The following is a 15341-nucleotide window of genomic DNA, read 5'->3' as shown; positions in this document are numbered from 1 at the left end:
AGTTCTAGTCCCGGCTGCTCCTCTTCTGATCCAGCTCTCTGCTATGGCCTGGGAGAGCAGTACAAGATGGCCCAGGTCCTTGGGCCCCTGCACCCACGTGGGAGACCTGGAAGAAGCTCCTGGCTTCTAATCGGCACAGCTCTGGTCGTTGCGGCCAATTGAGGAGTGAACCAGCGGATGGAAGACCTCTCTCTCTCTCTCTGTGTCTCTACTTCTCTAACTCTTTCAAATAAAATAAAATAAATCTTCATTATTATAAGCCTTCCTGATAAGGCTAATAAAACTAACAGGACATGTAATACTAACTCCTAAAACATATACAACCAAATGTCAGGTGTTTCAGTTTTTAATTTCTTTGAGAAAGAGAGGTAAGACAGGAAGACAGAGGGAAGACCATCCACCGGTTCCCTCCCCAAATGTCTACAGTGAAGTATTTCACAAGCTTCTACTCTGGCTCCCTATTGATTTTTCAATGTATGAATTTGCTGTTCTGTGAAAAATCATGCTAGCAACTTCTGACCAGATCACCTGTCTGTCCTGGTTAGAGTCCCATGAATAAGTTGCCTAATAAACTCTCATTCTTCTGTGGAGCTTCCTTCTTCCTTTTTTGGTCTCAGGATCCCTTCTCAGTTCAGGATCGCATTACAAAGATGCTGTGTGGGTTGGTGTTACGCAGCAGGTGAAGCAGCCACTTGTGACACTGGCTTCCCATATCCGCGCTAGTTCTGAGTCTCCCAGATGCTCTGCTTCTGATCCAGCTCCCTGCTAATGTGCATGGGAAAGCAGCAGAAGATGATCCAAGTGCTTGGGCCCTGCTGCCCACATGAGACCAGGATGGCATTCCTGGCTCTTGGTTTCCCTGTGGCCCAGCTACTCCAGTTGAGGCCATTTCTGGAGTGAACCAGCAGATTGAAGCACTTTCTCTCTATCGCTCTTTCAAATAAATAAATAATTTCTTCAAATATGCTCTGGTGACATTCAGACATTTTGTACAGCTTTGATTACTGCTGATTCTCTCCCCCATACCTGAAATGGCTCCCAGTTGGGGCCAAAGCCAGAAACTCATTCCAGGTCTCCCACATGGGTAGCAAGAACCCGATTACTTGAGTCATCATCTCTACATCCCAGGGTATGTATCAACAGTAGCTGAAGTGAGCCAGATGGATATCGAACACACACTGCAATGTGGGACGCCTGCATCATAACCAGGAGGTGGTGTGTGTGTGTGTGTGTATATATATATATATATATATATATGATTTATTTATTTGAAAGAATTACAGAGAGGCAGAAGCAGCAGAGGTAGAAGCAAAGAGAGAGAGAGAGAGAATCTTCCATCCACTGGTTCACTCCCCAAATGGCTGCAATGACTGGAGTGGGGCCGATCCAAAGCCAGGAGCTAGGAGCTTCTTTGGGATCTCCCATGTGGGTGCAGAGGCCCAAGGACCTGGGCCATCTTCCATGGCTTTCCCAGGCCATCAGCAGGGAGCTGGATAGGAAGTGGAGCAGCCAGGGCTCAAACCGTCACCCACATGAGATGCCAGCACAGCAAGCGGTGGCTTTACCTGGTGTACCACAACAGCAGCCTCCCATAACCAAGAGTTTTAACCTCCAGGCCAAAAGCCTTCCCCTGACTAAATACCTGGAAATGAAATAATTAGATGAACAAGTGTGAACATACAGCCTTGACATAACCTGCTAAACAGTTCTCCCAAACGTTTACATCAAAGTGTAAAGAACCAGAATGCTAAGTGCTCATTTGCCAACTCAGAAGACTTTTTTTTTTTACAGAATTATTTATTTTTACTTGAATTTAAACAGAAGGAAGGATGCATACAAATGAAGATGTTACTGAAGGTCTGACCCTCAGGTGATGCCTCACACAAAAAGGATGATTATTCTAGGGCTGATTCTGAGGCCAGAGTGCTATTTAGGACATCTGCCATTCTATGAGTCTGCTGAGTATCTCACTTCCCATGTTGGATCACTCTCCCCTTTATTTATTCTATCGGTTAGTGTTAGCAGGTACTAGACTTGTTTATGTGCTCCCTTTGACTCTTAGTCCTTTCATTATGATCAATTGTGAACTGAAATTGATCACTTGGAATAGTGAGATGGCATTGGTACATGCCACCCTGATGGGATTGAATTGGAATCCCCTGTTATGTTTTTAACTCTACCATTTGGGGCAAGTCCGCCTGAGCATGTCCCAAATTATACATCTCTTCCCTCTCTTATTCCCACTCTTATGTTTAACAGGGATCACATTTCAGTTAATTTTTAACACTTAAGAATAACTGTGCATCAATTACAGAACTAAATCAGTCATATTAAGTAGAACAGATAAAAAAAACTACTAAGAGGGATAATGTATTAAGTTGTTCATTAACAGTCAGGGATATGCTGATCAAGCCACCGTTTCCCATAGTGTCCACCTCACTCCAACAGGTTTCCCTCTTGGTGTCCAGTCAGTCGTCACCGATCAGGGAGAACATATGGTATTTGTCCCTTTGGGACTGGCTTATTTCACTCAGCATGATGTGTTCCAGATTCCTCCATTTTGTTGCAAATGACTGGATTTCGTTGTTTCTTACTGCGGTATAGTATTCTAAAGAGTACATATCCCATAATTTCTTTATGCAGTCTATCGTTGATGGGCATTTAGGTTGGTTCCAGGTCTTAGCTATTGTGAATTGAGCTGCAATAAACATTAGGCTGCAGACCGCTTTTTTGTTTGCCAATTTAAATTCCTTTGGGTAAATTCCAAGGAGTGGGATGGCTGGGTCGAACGGTAGGGTTATCTTCAGGTTTCTGAGGGATCTCCAGACTGACTTCCATAGTGGCTTGACCAGTTTGCATTCCCACCAACAGTGGGTTAGTGTCCCTTTTTCCCCACATCCTCGCCAGCATCTGTTGTTGGTAGATTTCTGCATGTGAGCCATTCTAACCGGGGTGAGGTGAAACCTCATTGTGGTTTTGATTTGCATTTCCCTGATTGCTAATGACCTTGAACATTTTTTCATGTGCCTGTTGGCCATTTGGATTTCCTCTTTTGAAAAATGTCTATTGAGGTCCTTGGCCCATCTCTTAATTGGCATTCGGATCTGGCTGAAAAGCCCATGAGAGTATTTCAGGCATGGAAAGCCAAGACACTCTGGCAAAAGATCTCTGCGAGTGAGATCCCAGTGGAAAGAACAGGACTTCAAAGAAGGAGGTACCTTTCTCTGAAGGGAGTAGAGAACCTCCACTTTAACTATGACCTTGTCTAAACAAGATAAGAATCGGAGAACTCAGAGGGCTTCCATAGCCTTGGAAACTCATGACTGGTGCATAGGGAGACTACTGATGCCATAAACAGGAGTGTCAATTGGTAAAGTCAACAACAGGAGTCACTGTGCACTTACTCCTCATGTAGGATCTCTGTCCTTAATGTGCTGTGTATTGAGATTTAATGCTATAACGAGTACTCAAACAATATATTTCACTTTGTGTTTCTATGGGGGTGCAAACTGTTGAAATCTTTACTTAATGCATACTAAACTGATCCTCTGTAAAAAAAAAAAAAAAAGAAGAAGAAGAAATTATCAACTCCCAACTTGACTCTCACTGGGATTAAACATGACAATAGGTCTGATCTGATTTCATCATCATTTTAAAAAAATCATCTATTATTTTTCACTTTATGTTTCTGTGTGGGAGCAAACTGTTGAAATCCTTACTTAATGTATACTAAGCTGATCTTCTGTATATTAAGATAATCGAAAATGAATCTTGATGTGAATGGAAGGGGAGAGGGAGTGGGAAAGGGGAGGGTTGCGGGTGGGAGGGACAGTATGTGGGGGAAGCCGTTGTAATCCATAAGTCGTACTTTGGAAATTTATATTCATTAAATAAAAGTTAAAAAAAATAAAAAATAAAAAAAAATGTGTAAGAAAAAAAACAAATAATTTTGAAAAATGCAGTATTCATTAAGATTTGAAGGCAGCCAGTGCTTCCAGAAAATCCAAATGAAATGCCCTTGAACTTCAGCCTTAAAGAGATGTATTGAATGGCCAGAGTTAAAGCTGTTGCTGTAAACTTTATTATTTATCCTGCTTCCTCTCTTAGTTCATCAAAGAAATCTGAACACAGCACTCAGGTGAACGTGCAGCTGCAGATGTAGAAGCTTGTTCCCTCCATTGTACTTAGTTCTGACACTCATGAAAAAAACAAAAAATTCAAAAAAAAATTCAAAAGAACATGTGCATAATCTTAAGTAAATTCTATCAAATAGTATTTCTTCCTTTTCCACTTTATAGGAAAAGAAACTCACTCTTTATAATGTTCCTCAATTTCTTTGCTGTCTACCAGGCTGAGATTTCCCAAGCTTGATGAGGAAGAACCAGTGATCATCCCAGATGCTTATGACAGGAGGGAGAGGTAAAAGGAAATGGCTGATTAGCGGCAAGATGGCGGAATAGGAAGGGAGCACACTGATAGTCTGGGGAGAGATAGTTTAATAAAAGTGGAGATACTGCAGGTTCAAGGAAGAGTAGGGGAGGAAACAGCAGAAGAAACTCTTCCAGAACGTGTGACTCACAGCGGACCTGTGTGGAGAGCGTGGGAGCCCACAGTTCGGGACACCAGCGGCAGACTCAACACACCAGCGCTGGAATGTGAGGTGAGCCAAACCTCAATAGCCCGAGACACCGGCAGGCAAGCAGAGAGAGGAGACTAGAGGGAACGACCCCTGGGGGGGGGGGGGGAGTTCGCCAGGCTAGCTGGAAGAGAGAGAGAGAGAAAAAAAAAAGGGTGACTGGTACGGACACGGGTTTCTCTCTCTCCGCTCACCTCTCAAGGGCGAGCAAGACAAAGAGCAGGCGCCATCTTGGACATACGTCATAAGCAGAGCGACCTCAGGTCTGCACCGGCCCTGAGCCTAGCAGAAAAACCTGACTCTGGGCGGGGCGAATTAACAGGAGATTAGAACCTAGTAAATTTGTGGTGCTACTGAACTGAGACTGGGAAAAAAGAGACGGTGGGGGAGAGAACTCACGGAATTCACGTGAGCACTCTCCAGAGACGCTACAATTCCGTAACTTTGGCAACCCAGTGGGAGACTGAAGGAGAATTTGAGCCCACTCTGAGGGCAGAACAGATTCCCTGTGGGGTCCTTGGGAAAGAGCTTCCGATCTCTGGCTCCTGTGGGTATATCATTTGCCTGCTAACTACCTCCAACTTCGTTCAGCTGTGCGGAATTACTTCCCTTTTGAATCAAAAAAAAAAAAAAAAAAAGAAAGAAAGAGAGAGAGATTTACCACGCCTAACCTGGGAGTGTCACCTTTGGCACACCAAACAGAGCTCTCAGGCCACACCCATCTCAAGCCCTAAGGCTCCATCAAAAACAGATAGTCCACTTAATCTAGAGTCATAGTATAACAAGAAAAAGCACCACAGTGAAGAAACCAAATATCTCCAATATGCCAAATAACAAATGCAAAAACTGAGGTAATAAAAACAAGGAAGTCACCATGACGCCCTCAAATGAAAAAGACACCCCAATTCAAGATTATGAAGATGATGACATAGAAGAAATGCAAGAAGCAGATCTCAAAAAATTGATAAGAACATTAAGAAGTTCTCAAAAACAAATTCTTGAACTACACAAATCCTTAATGGACAAGATAGAAAATCTCTCTCGTGAAAATGAAATATTAAGGAGGAATCAAAATGAAATGAAACAACTAGTACAACAGGAAACTGGGATAGTGACTGAAGTGAAGAATTCAATAGATCAAATGACAAACACAATAGAGAGCCTTACAAACAGAATGGGTGAAGCAGAAGAGAGAATATCGGACTTAGAAGACAGAGAACAGGAAAGGATACAGTCAGACCAAAGAAAAGAAGAGGAAATTAGGAATCTAAAACATATTGTCGGGAATCTTCAGGATACTATTAAAAAACCCAACATTCGGGTTCTAGGAGTTCCTGAAGGCATGGAGAGGGAGAAAGGATTAGAAGGCCTTTTTAGTGAGATATTAGCAGAAAATTTCCCAGGTTTGGAGAAGGACAGAGAAATCCTAGTACAGGAAGCTCACAGAACCCCTAATAAACACGACCAAAAGAGATCCTCACCACGACACGTTGTAATTAAACTCTCCACAGTGAAACATAAAGAAAAGATCCTAAAATGTGCAAGAGAGAAACGTCAGATTACTCTCAGAGGATCTCCAATCAGACTCACAGCTGACTTCTCATCAGAAACTCTAAAAGCTAGGAGGGAATGGCGAGATATAGCCCAGGTACTAAGAGAGAACAACTGCCAGCCCAGAATATTATATACTGCAAAGCTATCATTTGTGAATGAAGGTGAAATAAATACTTTTCATAGCAAAGAGAAATTGAAAGAATTTGTTGCCACTCGTCCAGCCCTGCAAAAGATGCTTAAAGATGTGTTACACACAGAAACACAGAAACACGGTCATCAATATGAAAGAAGGTAAAGGAAGGAAACCAAGGAAGGAAACCTCACAGCAAAAGATCACAGGGAATTCAAAGCATATATTAGAACTTATCTTTGGCAAATGGCAGGGCAAAGTTACCACTTACCATTAGTCACATTGAACGTGAATGGCCTGAACTGTCCAGTTAAAAGACACCGATTGGCTGATTGGGTTAAGGAACAAAACCCATCTATTTGCTGCTTACAAGAAACACATCTTTCCAACAAAGATCCATACAGACTGAAAGTGAAAGGCTGGAAAAAGATATACCATGCCAACAGAAATGAAAAAAGAGCGGGCGTAGCCATCTTAATATCGGACAAAATAAACTTTAACACAAAAACTGTTAAGAGAGACAAAGAGGGACACTATATCATGATTAAGGGATCAATTCAACAGGAAGATGTAACTATTATAAATGTACATGCACCTAATTACAGGGCACTGGTTTATTTAAAAGATATGTTAAGGGACTTAAAGGTAGACTTAGATTCTAATATAATAGTACTGGGGGACTTCAATACTTCACTCTCAGAAATAGACAGATCATCCAGACAGAAAATCAACAAGGAAACAGCAGATTTAATCGACACTATTGCCCAAATGGATCTAAAAGATATCTACAGACTTTCAATCCTACACCTAAAGACTTTACATTCTTCTCACCAGTGCATGGAACCTTCTCTAGGACTGATCACATATTAGGCCATAAAGCAAGTCTCAGCAAATTTAAAAGAATTAGAATCATACCATGCAGCTTCTTAGACCACAGTGGAATGAAGTTGGAAATTAGCAACTCAGGAAACCCTAGAGAGTATGCAAACACATGGAGACTGAACAACATGCTCCTGAATGAACACTGGGTCATAGAAGAAATCAAAAGAGAAATCAAAAACTTTCTGGAAGTAAATGAGGATAACAACACAACATATCAAAACTTATGGGATACGGCAAAAGCAGTATTGAGAGGAAAGTTTATAGCAATAGGTGTCTAGATCAAGAAATTGGAAAGGTACCAAATAAATGAGCTTTCAGCGCATCTCAAGGACTTAGAAAACCTGCAGCAAACCAAACCCAAATCTAGTAGGAGAAGAGAAATAATTAAAATCAGAGAAGAAATCAGCAGGATTGAATCCAAAAAAAAAAAAATTACAAAAAATCAGCCAAACAAGGAGCTGGTTTTTTGAAAAAATAAACAAAATTGACACCCCATTGGCCCAACTAACTAAAAAAAGAAGAGAAAAGACCCAAATCAATAAAATCAGAGATGAAAAAGGAAATGTAACAACAGATACCACAGAAATAAAAAGAATCATCAGAAATTACTACAAAGAGTTGTATGCCAGCAAACAGGAAAATCTACCAGAAATGGATAGATTCCTGGACACATGCAATCTACCTAAGTTGAACCATGAAGACATAGAAAACCTAAATAGACCCATAACTGAGACAGAAATTGAAACAGTAATAAAGGCCCTCCCAACAAAGAAAAGCCCAGGATCAGATGGATTCACTACTGAATTCTACCAGACATTTCAAGAAGAACTAACTCCAATTCTTCTCAAACTATTCAGAACAATCGAAGAAGAGGGAATCCTCCCAAATTCTTTCTATGAATCCAGCATCACTTTAATCCCTAAGCCAGAGAAAGGTGCAGCACTGAAAGAAAATTACAGACCAATATCCCTGATGAACATAGATGCAAAAATCCTCAATAAAATTCTCGCCAATAGAATGCAACAACACATCAGAAAGATCATCCACCCAGACCAAGTGGGATTTATCCCTGGTATGCAGGGATGGTTTAATGTGCGCAAGACAATCAATGTGATACACCACATTAACAGACTGCAGAAGAAAAACCATATGATTATCTCAATAGATGCCGAGAAATCATTTGATAAAATACAACACCCGTTCATGATGAAAACTCTAAGCAAACTGGATTTGGAAGGAACATTCCTCAATACAATCAAAGCAATCTATGGAAAAACCCACAGCCAACATCCTATTGAATGGGGAAAAGTTGGAAGCATTTCCACTGAGATCTGGTACCAGACAGGGATGCCCACTCTCACCACTGCTATTCAATATAGTTCTGGAGGTTCTAGCCAGAGCTATTAGGAAAGAAAAAGAAATTAAAGGGATACAAATTGGGAAGGAAGAAGTCAAACTATCCCTCTTTGCAGACTATATGATTCTTTATTTAGGGGACCCAAAGAACTCTACTAAGAGACTATTGGAACTCATAGAAGAGTTTGGCAAAGTAGCAGGGTATAAAATCAATGCACAAAAATCAACAGCCTTTGTATGTACAAGCAATGCCATGGCTGAGGAAGAACTTCTAAGATCAATCCCATTCACAATAGCTACAAAAACAATCAAATACCTTGGAATAAACTTAACCAAGGACGTTAAAGATCTCTACGATGAAAATTACAAAACCTTAAAGAAAGAAATAGAAGAGGATACCAAGAAATGGAAAAATCTTCCATGCTCATGGATTGGAAGAATCAATATCATCAAAATGTCCATTCTCCCAAATGCAATTTACAGATTCAATGCAATACCAATCAAGATACCGAAGACCTTCTTCTCAGATCTGGAAAAAATGGTGCTGAAATTTATATGGAGGCACAAGAGACCTCGAATAGCTAAAGCAATCTTGTACAACAAAAACAAAGCCGGAGGCATCACAATACCAGATTTCAGGACATACTACAGGGCAGTTGTAATCAAAACAGCATGGTACTGGTACAGAAACAGATGGATAGACCAATGGAACAGAATTGAAACACCAGAAATCAACCCAAACATCTACAGCCAACTTATATTTGATCCAGGATCTAAAACTAATTCCTGGAGCAAGGACAGTCTATTCAATAAATGGTGCTGGGAAAATTGGATTTCCACGTGCAGAATCATGAAGCAAGACCCCTACCTTACACCTTACACAAAAATCCACTCAACGTGGATTAAAGACCTAAATCTACGACCTGACACCATCAAGTTACTAGAGAACATTGGAGAAACCCTTCAAGATATTGGCACAGGCAAAGAATTTCTGGAAAAGACCCGGGAGGCACAGGCAGTCAAAGCCAAAATCAACTATTGGGATTGCATCAAATTGAGAAGTTTCTGTACTGCAAAAGAAACAGTCAGGAGAGTGAAGAGACAACCGACAGAATGGGAAAAAATCTTTGCAAACTATGCAACAGATAAAGGGTTAATAACCAGAATCTACAAAGAGATCAAGAAACTCCACAAAAACAAAACCAACAACCCACTTAAGAGATGGGCCAAGGACCTCAATAGACATTTTTCAAAAGAGGAAATCCAAATGGCCAACAGGCACATGAAAAAATGTTCAAGGTCATTAGCAATCAGGGAAATGCAAATCAAAACCACAATGAGGTTTCACCTCACCCCGGTTAGAATGGCTCACATGCAGAAATCTACCAACAACAGATGCTGGCGAGGATGTGGGGAAAAAGGGACACTAACCCACTGTTGGTGGGAATGCAAACTGGTCAAGCCACTATGGAAGTCAGTCTGGAGATCCCTCAGAAACCTGAAGATAACCCTACCGTTCGACCCAGCCATCCCACTCCTTGGAATTTACCCAAAGGAATTTAAATTGGCAAACAAAAAAGCGGTCTGCAGCCTAATGTTTATTGCAGCTCAATTCACAATAGCTAAGACCTGGAACCAACCTAAATGCCCATCAACGATAGACTGCATAAAGAAATTATGGGATATGTACTCTTTAGAATACTATACCGCAGTAAGAAACAACGAAATCCAGTCATTTGCAACAAAATGGAGGAATCTGGAACACATCATGCTGAGTGAAATAAGCCAGTCCCAAAGGGACAAATACCATATGTTCTCCCTGATCGGTGACGACTGACTGGACACCAAGAGGGAAACCTGTTGGAGTGAGGTGGACACTATGGGAAACGGTGGCTTGATCAGCATATCCCTGACTGTTAATGAACAACTTAATACATTATCCCTCTTAGTAGTTTTTTTTATCTGTTCTACTTAATATGACTGATTTAGTTCTGTAATTGATGCACAGTTATTCTTAAGTGTTGAAAATTAACTGAAATGTGATCCCTGTTGAACATGGGAGTGGGAATGGGATAGGGAAGAGATGTATAATTTGGGACATGCTCAGGCGGACTTGCCCCAAGTGGTGGAGTTGGAAGCATACCAGGGGATTCCAATTCAATCCCATCGAGGTGGCATGTACCAATGCCATCTCACTGTTCCAGGTGATCAATTTCAGTTCACAATTGGTCATGGTGGAGGGACTGGGAGTCAAAGGGAGCACATAGACAAGTCTAGTACCTGCTAACACTAACCGATAGAATAAATAAAGGGGAGAGTGATCCAACATGGGAAGTGAGATACTCAGCAGACTCATAGAATGGCAGATGTCCTAAATAGCACTCTGGCCTCAGAATCAGCCCTAAAGGCATTCGGAGCTGGCTGAAAAGCCCATGAGAGTATTTCAGGCATGGAAAGCCAAGACACTCTGGCAAAAGATCTCTGTGAGTGAGATCCCAGTGGAAAGAACAGGTCATCAAAGAAGGAGGTACCTTTCTCTGAAGGGAGGAGAGAACCTCCACTTTGACTATGACCTTGTCTAAACAAGATAAGAGTCGGAGAACTCAGAGGGCTTCCATAGCCTTGGAAACTCATGACTGGAGCATGGGGAGATTACTGATGCCATAGACAGGAGTGTCAATTGGTAAAGTCAACAACAGGAGTCACTGTGCACTTACTCCTCATGTAGGATCTCTGTCCTTAATGTGCTGTGCATTGAGATTTAATGCTATAACGAGTACTCAAACAATATATTTCACTTTGTGTTTCTATGGGGGTGCAAACTGTTGAAATCCTTACTTAATGCATACTAAACTGATCCTCTTAAAAAAAAAAAAAAAGAAATTATCAATTCCCAACTTGACTCTCACTGGGATTAAACATGACAATAGGTCTGCTCTGATTTCATCATCATTTTAAAAAAATCATCTATTATTTTTCACTTTATGTTTCTGTGTGGGAGCAAACTGTTGAAATCCATACTTAATGTATACTAAGCTGATCTTCTGTATATTGAGATAATCGAAAATGAATCTTGATGTGAATGGAAGGGGAGAGGGAGTGGGAAAGGGGAGGGTTGTGGGTGGGAGGGACGGTATCGGGGGGAAGCCATTGTAATCCATAAGTTGTACTTTGGAAATTTATATTCATTAAATAAAAGTTTAAAATAAAAAGGAAATGGCTAAGGTGGAAAATTTGTTTCATGTTTCTTACCTCAAAAGAGCATAGGGGCCAGCACTGCGGCTCAATAGGCTAATCCTCCCCCTACGGCGCCGGCAAACCAGGTTCTAGTCCCGGTTGCCCCTCTTCCAGGCCAGCTCTCTGCCATGGCCCGGAAGTGCAGTGGAGGATGGCCCAAGTCCTTGGGCCCTGCACCTGCCTGGGAGACCAGGAGAAGCACCTGGCTCCTGGCTTCAGATCAGCGCGATGCGCCGGCCGCAGCGCGCCGGCCGCGCTGGCCATTGGAGGGTGAACCAATGGCAAAAAAGAAGACCTTTCTGTCTCTCTCTCTCACTGTCCACTCTGCCTGTCAAAAAAATAAAAATAAATAAAAAAAAGAGCATAGGAAAAGGCTATTAGAATACAAAAGGAGTATTAACACAATGGGATATATTTAAATACTTTCTTTTAAAGAAAATTTATTCATTTACTTGAACAGAGTTACAGAGAGAAAAGGGAAGAGAAAGAGATCTTCCATTTGCTGGTTCATTCCCCAAAAGGCCATAATGGTTAAGGCTGGGCCAGATGGAGGCCAGGAGCCTGGGACTCTGTCTGGGTTTCCTACACGGGTGCAGGGGCCCAAGTACTCAGATCATCCGCTGCCTTCCCAAGCAAATTAGCAAGCAGCTGGGTTGGAAGTAGAGCAGCCAGGATTCAGAACCAGCACCCATATGGGATGCTGGTGATGCAGGAGGTGGCTTCACCGACTGCACCCCAATGAGAGCCCCAAATTCTTATTAAATCAAACAGTAGGTACTGGGGCCAGCACCGCAGCGCAGCAAGTTAACCCACTGCCTGAGACACCAGCATCCCCTATTAGAGAGCGGCTGCTCCACTTGCAATCCAATTCCCTGTTAATGAACCTGGAAAGGCACAGAGGACGGTCCAAGTACTTGAGCCCCTGCCACCCATGTAGGAGACAAGGATGGAGTTCCTGGCTCCTGGCTTCCACCTAGCACAGACCTGGCTGTTGTAGCCCTTTGGGGAGTGAACCAGCAGATGGTAGTGATGCACTCACTCTGTCTCCTCCCTCTCTGGCCATGCGTGTCTCCTTCTGTGTCACTCTGCCTTTCAAATACATAGTTTTCAAAATAAGCAGTTATTAAAAATTTTTCCTTCTGTTACATTTATTTTATGTATAAAGTATAGGTATATATTCTCCATGGGATGAGGGAAGTCTGCACACAGGTCATTATGACCAAACCTTAGTTAAATTAAAAGCAGGAATCATACCAAGAACAGGAATAATGGATTGAACTTACTGATCACATAATCATCGGAAAATGAGGTAACATGTCGCAAGATGACACATTACACACAGAAAGAGAAAGGAGAGACAGAGAGAGATCCTCCATCTGCTGGTTCATTCCCCAAATGGCCACAATGGCCAGAGCTGGGCCTGTCTGAAGCCAGGAGCCAAGAGCTTAATCCAGGTCTCCCATGTTGGTGCAAGGGCCCAAGGATTTGGGCCATCTTCTGCTGCTTTCCCAGGTGCACTAGCAGGGAGCTGGATCGGGAGTGGAACAGCTGGGAATTGAACCAGTGCCCATATGGGATGCCAGCACTGAAGATGGTGGCTTACCCTGCTGCACCACAATGCCAACCCCAGCGCTCTCCTTCTCACTAATTCCTTGGGTTCTACAAGCTCCTTAATAATTAAGTAGAGACTATACTGGTCAAGATTTCCTTGGTTACAAGTGACAGAAACTCAAACTGGCACAAATTTCAAACAGGGCTATTCAGTGGCTCAGATGAGTATTTGTAAACTGTGAAAGGCAGTAGGCCTTGCTTCAGGTTCAGATGGATCCAGGGGCTCAGAGGATGACAGCAGACTCAATCTCTCACTTTCCATCTCTCTGCTAATTTTTTTAAGTTTTCTTATTTATTTATTTGAAAGTCAAGAGTTACACAGAGGAGAGGCAGAGAGAGAGAGAGGTCTTCCATCCAATGCTTCACTCTCCGATCGGCTGCAATGGCCTGAGCTGCACCGATCCAAAGCTAGTAGCCAGGAGCCTCTTCCAGGCCTCCCATGTAGGTACCTGCTGTGCCACAGCACCAGCCCCTGCTATTTTTTTTCTATATTTGACTTTTCCTCTTGGTAACTCTGGCACATTGTCTTCACAGTACACAGATCCCTGTACTTACGCTCAAAAATTGTCCAAGGTTAAATCAACCACTATGACTAGGGAGAGAGAAATGTTTTTGATCAGATGAGAGTCAGATTATTATAGGCTGAGTATTGCCCCCTGCAGCTCTGTCTGTTGAAGCTGTAACCCCCAGTATCTCAGAAAGTGACTGTAGTTGGCGATAGGGGCTTTAAAGAGGTCGTCCAGGTTATATGAGACCATTCAAGACAATCCTAGTCCAATTTGGGGTCCTTATAGAAGTAGTTGATTTGGACAGATGAGCACGTGTGAAGACACGGGGAGAAGATAGCCACCTGCAAGCCAAGGAGAGAAGACTCAGGAGCAGTCAGCCTCGCCAATACCTTTGTTCTGGATTTCTTGTCTCCAAAACTGTGAGAATAAGTTTCACTGTGGAAGCCACCCAACCCAGGGACTTTGATAGGGCAATCCCAGCAAACTAATATAGAGATTTAGCCCTGGGATCACAGGGGTGTGTTTAGTCCCACCTTGAGTAGAAGAGAGGTGGTTTCTCAAAGGAAACCCCCCCCCCAGGATGCCTGGTAGGGGGTAGGGGGGGTTGACAGATTGTTCACCATTGTGTTAGATTCATGAAAATGATTGAACATTCATTGTGTGTTAGGTTTTGAAAGCACTTTATAGTTAATACAACAACTATAGTTGATATTATTGTTTTCCCCACTTTACAAGTGAGGAAACTGGGGAACACAGATCTTAGCCGAGATCACGCAGTCAGTAAGGAGTAGAGCTAATTCACTCACTTGTCTGACTCTAGTCTCAGCTTTTTAGCCCCAATGCCTTTTTTAGAGGCAATGACTCCAGCTTTGGATTCTTTTGTTCTTCTCCTGCCAAGATTGGAAAAGCTTTGACTTTAGGCATGAGAAAGGTGTATGTTTATATGTTAATTAAGGAAACTTTGCAATCTGTAGAATTCATTATTTCCTTTTTAGAACTGTTACTGCTGTACAACTGATAAAGGGTTAACATCCAGAATCTATATCTATAAAGAGCTAAAGAAATTCAACAACAGCAAAATAAACAATCCAGTTAAGAAATGGGCAAAGTGGCTGGCACCACGGCTCAATAGGCTAATCCTCCGCCTGCGGCGCCGGCACACCAGGTTTTAGTCCCGGTCAGCGCGCCGGATACTGTCCTGGTTGCTCCTCTTCCAGTCCAGCTCTCTGCTGTGGCCCGGGAGTGCAGTGGAGGATGGCCCAAGTGCTTGGGCCCTGCACCCCATGGGAGACCAGGAGAAGCACCTGGCTCCTGCCTTCAGATCAGTGCGGTGCGCCAGCTGCAGTGCGCCAGCCGCAGTGGCCATTGCGGGGTGAACCAATGGAAAAAGGAAGACCTTTCTCTCTGTCTCTCTCTCTCTCACTGT

The sequence above is a fragment of the Oryctolagus cuniculus genome, chromosome 8, assembly GCF_051225735.1.
Source record: "Oryctolagus cuniculus isolate XC-2025 breed Fujian yellow rabbit chromosome 8, ASM5122573v1, whole genome shotgun sequence".
Classification (NCBI taxonomy): domain Eukaryota; kingdom Metazoa; phylum Chordata; class Mammalia; order Lagomorpha; family Leporidae; genus Oryctolagus; species Oryctolagus cuniculus.
The sequence above is the reverse complement of the archived record's forward strand: the minus strand, read 5'-3'. Positions refer to the sequence as shown.